The following is a 6,310-nucleotide window of genomic DNA, read 5'->3' on the forward strand; positions in this document are numbered from 1 at the left end:
GTTAGTAGCTGCTCGATTTCACTGATATCATGGTAGCCGCTTTCTTTTATATAATAGGTGAAACTTAGCCCCCTGTTCCTGCAAGGATTCCCCCCCCATTTCCTTTAGATGTTATGTAACCTGAGCTAGAAATAATGCAGTGCTGTTAGGATGTAGCAAAACAACTCTAGGGTGTGGGTTTACTCAGAATGTATGCCATGCCAGCCCCCACAGTCAACCCCCATAAACCTCCCTGGTGTGTGAGCTCGGGGCTGCCTCTGCCTGTCAAGGAGCAGCCTGGCAGGTCAGTAAACTCACTTGGCTGACTTTGGGTCTACTCATCCTTTCTCTTAGCTGACCTTACAATAGCGACTTGCTCAACATCAGCTATGTATTTGCACTTGCTAGTTCTAAGCGCTGTGATGAGTATTTGAATAATTCATTTTATTTTTACTTTTTAGAGACAGAGTTGCCCAGGCTGGAGAGCAGTGGCATTATTATAGCTCATTACATCCTTGACCTTCTGGGCTCAAAAACATCCTCCCACCTCAGCCTCCCAAGCAGCTAGGACTACAGGTGTGTGCCACTTCACCTGGCTAATTTTCAATTTTTTTTTGTAGCAATGGGGGTCTAACTATTTTTCCCAGGCTGATCTTGAACTCCTGGCCTCAAGTGATCCTCCTGCCTTGGCCTCCCAAAGTTCTGGGATTACAGGTGTGAACCCCCAAAATATGAGCCAGGTCTCAGTTAATTTAGAAAGTTTATTTTGCCAAGGTTGAGGACACGTGCTTGTGAAACAGCTTTAGGAGGTTCTCACGACACGTGCCCGAAGTGGTCAGAGCACAGTTTGGTTTATACTTTTTAAGGAGACACGAGACATCAATCAACATATGTAAGATGAGCATTGGTTTGGTCTGGAAAGGGGGACAACTTGAAGCAAAGGTGGGAAGACTCAAGCCCAGAGGGGCCTTCCAGGTCATAGGTAGATAAGAGACAAATGATTGCATTCTTTTGAGTTTCTGATTAGACTCTCCAAAGAAGGCAATGAGATGTGCATTTATCTCAGTGAGCAGAGGGTTGAGTTTTCATAGAATGGGAGACAGGTTGGCCCTAAGCAGTTCCCAGCTTGACTTTTCCCTTTAGCTTAGTAATTTCGGGGCCCCAAGATTTCCAAGATTTTCCTTTCACACAGGCATGAGCCACCATGCCCAGCCCGTAATAATTCATTGAAGTTTCGTATGAACCTTATGAAAATGGTATTTTTTCTTTCATATTCATTCAAAACAGAGGAGTCAACTTCATTGTAGAGAAGCTGAGCAACTTGTCCAAGGCCACATGGCTGCCAAGTAGCTGAGCTGGGGCTCGGGTTCCTTTCACCCTGTTGCCTCTCAGCTGAACTGCTCCAATGAGTGTAGCTTCCTCTTGGCTGCTGCTCTTGCCTCTGCTGCTGAAAACAGCTAACACTTACTGAATGCTTGTCATGTTACGGGTCCTCTTCTAAGCATTTAAAGTCCATTAACTTATTTTAGCTGAGCACCACTTGTGAGGTGGCCACTGATTTGATCTCCCATTTTACGGGAGAGGAAGAAACAAGGCACAGGGAGCTTGAATACCTGGGACTGGCCTGTGATGAAGCTGGGATCTCACTGCAGTTAGATGTTAGTTTTCAAAGTTTCTCCTGTTTCATGGAGTTTTGTTTTTTAGAAAGACTTTTGCTCTCATTCCTTATATCCATCGTTTATCCCTTCATTTTTTTTTCTTCCTAGTCATTCAAAACTGTATGTTGAGAGACTGCTTACTCTTCTTCTAGGTGCTGGGGATTAAACCGCGCCTGGGAATTTGTATTCCAGAAGAGAAGGACATTGAGCTAGAAGGATAGGTTTGCAAGTGAATACTGTATTAAGATGTGAATTTGTGGGTGGCAGTGCTCTTGTATTTGTCCCTGTTTTCATCTCCAGCCAGGTGGCTAAACCCGTTGCATATTTCTGCCCCTGGGATTGTTTGTTGGGTTGGAGGGTGGGTGGCAGCAGAAGCTGCAGTCTCTGGCAGGAGTCAAAGGGAGTGGTAACATTTCAGAGAGGATGAGTTTTTGGTGTAGGAGATCACAGCATTCCCAGAGGGGTCATGCTTCAAACGCAGTGGGGCTTCCACATCTGAAGGGACCGTGAGACCAGGCAGTAGCCCAGGGAGCACCTGGCAACCCCTGGGGTGTTTGTGTGGGGAACCAGTCATTACTGAGATGGAATTTCTCAGCACCCTGAGGAATGAGCTTCTGAGTCAGAAATAAATTCAATCAATCAATCAGTCAGTGAATATTTCTTGTGTCTCTGGGTTGGTGGGCTTCAATTCACAGCCACCCAGCACATTTGGTCCATCTCTGGAATGGCAAAGAATATTTACATCATGCACAACTGCACCCCATGGTCTGATGATGACGCCCATTGGAGAATTGGTGAGCAGAAATAAGGCTCTCAGAAGCTGCTGTTGGGAGGGGGATGAAACTGAGTTTGAAGAGTAGCCTGAATGTTTTCACCCGCTGGTCAGATATGAGGGTCACCAGAATGGGGGGAGGTAAATCACTTACGCCACAGTGCTGAGGAGTGTTCTTTTTTTTCCTTTTTTTTTTCTTATTTCCCAGGCAAAATGCCCTATGACTGCGAAAGAAGAACATGAATCCTGGCATTCAAGAATATTCCTACAGTGGCCCAGCCTGATCATGCTACGTAAGGCGTAGGCCAATGCATTGCCCCACCTGTGGAGAAGGCTGCCATGGTGGAAATGAACCCACTAGAAACAATGGGTGTTTTTGGGAGAATGAAGCTCCCACTTGGCCCCAGTAGAAGAGCATCTGAGTCTTGCTGGGGCCCATTTCTGAGATGCACGAGAAGTTAATCAACATTTTAGAGTCAGAAGAAGCCTGTTTGATCCCTGGGGCCCATTTCTGAGATGGACCAGATCAGAGGCTGAGAAACTGTGGAGCTCAGTGATGTCAAAAGGGTGAGGCCCTTGGGCCCCAGGGCTCTCAGAGCACAGGAAGCTTCAGCGCTAAGTCTGACTACTCAGAACTCCAGAGTATGCCTTCTTGGTGCTGCAACCATCACCAGCGCACAGTGGGCCGCCGAAAAGTGTCTGCACCTACCCAGTGAGGACGGGGTGCAGGGGCTCGTCCTCAGCGCTGAACTTCACAAGCCAGGGCTGTGCCATCAGAACATTGTGGACAAACCTGGGTGGCATGTCCCATTCCAAGCTCTATCTAACAGACCCTCACCCTCACACCTGCTCCCAACCACAGATGCTGTAAAGGCTGGGTGCTAGTGGGTGACGGAAACCAGTCAAAGAGAAGGCTGATTTTGGTGGCTCGCACCCAGGCCTTGCTGTTCAGGCCAGTACATGCTGACATGTCACCAAAGCTAATTATCCTGAAGGACTCTCCCAAACTCCTGGGAACTGGGCTTTTAATCCTGGGTCCCAAGAGTGAGGGCGCACCCTCTGCCCTTTGTGGGGGGCGGGGGCCTACTGGTGGGGGGCACAGTGAGGTTAACCAGGCGTACCCTGCCTCGGGGATTGGTCCTGAGGAGGCCACTGGGACATATGGGGAGACATGGGACATTTCACAGGGTGTTCAGCCATAAGGAAATCTTGCAGTTGATGTTAATGGCTGAGGAGGGCTTGGGGGCAGGAATCCAGGGTGGACCTGACTGTAGTTGCTGGGACACCACTGGTGCTCCTTCCTAGGGAGACTGCTGCCCGCTCTGGGTGTGCTTTTGTGTGGAGTGGGGAAGGTGGTGCTTGTGCCGGCTGGGCAGTGGAGCGTTTCAGACAAAGAGCCATGTGTTGGGGGGTTCAGAGGTGAGAAGGGGCAGCAGGCAGGAGACCTCAGTTAAATGTAAAAAGCGCCAAGAAGATGTAAGCACAAGAGAGAGGTGGTCAGATGAGGGTTAGTAAGCTCAGCAGGGAGAAGAAGTACATTTGGACTTGGTGCAGAATTCCTTGGTAGATTAGAGGCTTATAGAGCGGGGTCTGGGTGCTCCATCCAGGGGGTCCTTTGTGGGCCATGGGTGCTGTGCTGTGGGAGTCACTATCTGTGGCTGTGGGGTCTTCAGCCGACCTTGTCTTGCCCACTCGCTGCCTCTGCCAGAGGCATGGATACAACAGGGAGCCTCCCTGTGGACTGGCTTTTCTCCCCAAGCCATGGGGGCCCATGGGGTCTTCTGGGAGGCAGTGTTGGCCTCACCACTAAACAGCCGTATGACTCTGGGCAAGACTTTTCCATCTAAGCCTCCATTGCCTCACTGTTGAAATGAGAGTAACGATCCCTTCTTGAGAGTGTTAGAAAGCGGAACAGACTGGCCCTGGTAGATGCTCAGACACTTGGCTGTTTTAATTATTCCTAGTACAGGCAAACCTGCCCCCACCACCCCACGCTTGTGGAGACTTTGCTGGGTTTAATGGCCCTCCTTTGCCTCTAGTCCTCTCTACACTTTATTTGGCTGAAGTTCACTTCAACAGGGGGATGTTCAGCCAGGACAGGAGGGAAGCTGGTGCTTCTGACTTTTTGGATTTGTTTCAGCTGTATACAATGTTTTGGGTTGACCATTTAATTCAGATTTCCTAGTTCTCACACACCTTGGAGGATTTTTTCCCCAGAAATACTACAAAATTGGTAACTTTGCCTCATGTAAAGAGGCTGCTCAATGAATGAATTAAGCTAGATTAGAACAGCTGGGTTTCACCAACCCCAAGGGGCCCAGGAATAGAATTCAAAGGATCAGTGAACTAGAGGTCCAGGCATGGTGGCTCATACCTGTAATCCCAGCACTTTGGGAGGCTGAGGCTTCAAGAGCTCAATGAACTAGAATGGGAGAAGATTAGAGCTTAACTTCTGAAATTTAGAATTTCCTTCAGTTATAAATAGCAAAAAACCAACCTTTGTAGTAGTACCAGAAACTGAGACTTTGTTATTTCTAGAAATCTCAGCTTTTCACATATTGTTACAGCTGCCACTGATTTCTCAAAATGTCATTTATGCCCATCACAAATGAGCATATCATGAATTTATGGTAATTAGACCTGCCATTAGGTCTTGTTGTTTACTGTGTTAAAAAACAACATCTATCTGCATAGCCCCCACTTGTTCATAATTGGATAAATTAATTGAAATGCAATTAGTTTTCTTTGTAATTATAAATTTCGGAAGACGTCCATAGGCTTCTTCTGACACTAAAAAGTTGATTAACTTCCAGCCATTGGAGAACCGGAAGGTTAAAGTGGCAATTCCCAGTTTAGCCACAAGAGGGAACTATTTCACAACTTATGTTTAAAAAGATCATAGCTGGGATTTTTCTTATTCCCTCTTAACTCGTTCTAAAATTGGTTCAAATTTTCTTCTTTACTGTTAGCAGTGTAATTGAGGTGCTGTGATGAGGCTCTGTAGCGGATACCCCGCCAAGAGCTGAAGTATCCCTGTCTCATGAACCCAGGAAGACGTGATATGAAAAAGTGAGTCTCCCAGGCACAAGATGAGAATGCGAAGCTTAGTGCCCCAGCTTGTTTGCTGTCTTCCACCCGCCCCCCCGAAACTAGAGCAGAGAGGATACCTGTTTTTTAAAATCTTATAGGAACAGTCCCTCCTTCCGGTTAGAAACACAGCTGAAGGTTTTCCACGGATACAGTGGCTGTTAGAAGAATGTGTTGTTTGTGTGTATGTGTGGGAAGGGGGCAGAGGCAGGGGTTGGCGTGGCAGGGAGGGAAATGAGAGCTTTGGAGGTGGAAAGCTGTGGAGAAGCTGTGATCCTATGATAAAAACCCGAGGACCTGGCCAGGCCTTCCTCTTGGTTATGCAGTGGTTGCCTCTAGGGCTGATTTTAATGGGAACAATTTCACAATTTCCCTTGTCGTTTGGTCACATCAGCACTTAGGTCACTGTATATATTTAAGTGCACAGAATTGAGGTCTTAGAGTGTCTAATTGCAAAGGGCCGCAGCCACTTTCACAAGTCAGCATCCTAGGGAGGAGCAGCTCTGCAGTCCTTCACTTGCCCTGAAGTAGGTCAGGCTGGAGGAAATACAGCAGATGTCCACGTGGGTGCAGTCGCGGCCACAGAACATAGTTCTGAGTTCAAACCTACTTGTGACTCCAAAATGAACATTTGTTACACTGTCTGCCTCTCTGGCCTTTAGGGATTGTTGTCTGTTTTTGTTGTGTTTCCAATGTTAGTTATGAGTAACATTGAACAACTCACTGTTGAAAGCAGGACTTTACAGACTCCATCCTAAATGCTGGGAACACAGGAGGGAACCAGCCCTAAGTGCTGTGGACTCCTAGAGCTCAC

General features: G+C 47.5%; 1 long non-coding RNA gene across 1 annotated transcript; it reads left to right on the forward strand.

The window, feature by feature from the left end:
- Positions 1 to 514: 514 nt before the first annotated feature.
- Positions 515 to 5,144, forward strand: LOC116273854. Its single transcript, XR_004182341.1, has 2 exons — positions 515 to 555; positions 1,790 to 5,144. It is a non-coding gene; the product is annotated as an uncharacterized LOC116273854 (long non-coding RNA).
- The last annotated feature ends 1,166 nt before the right edge of the window (positions 5,145 to 6,310 follow it).

This window comes from Papio anubis, chromosome 2 (genome assembly GCF_008728515.1).
Source record: "Papio anubis isolate 15944 chromosome 2, Panubis1.0, whole genome shotgun sequence".
Classification (NCBI taxonomy): domain Eukaryota; kingdom Metazoa; phylum Chordata; class Mammalia; order Primates; family Cercopithecidae; genus Papio; species Papio anubis.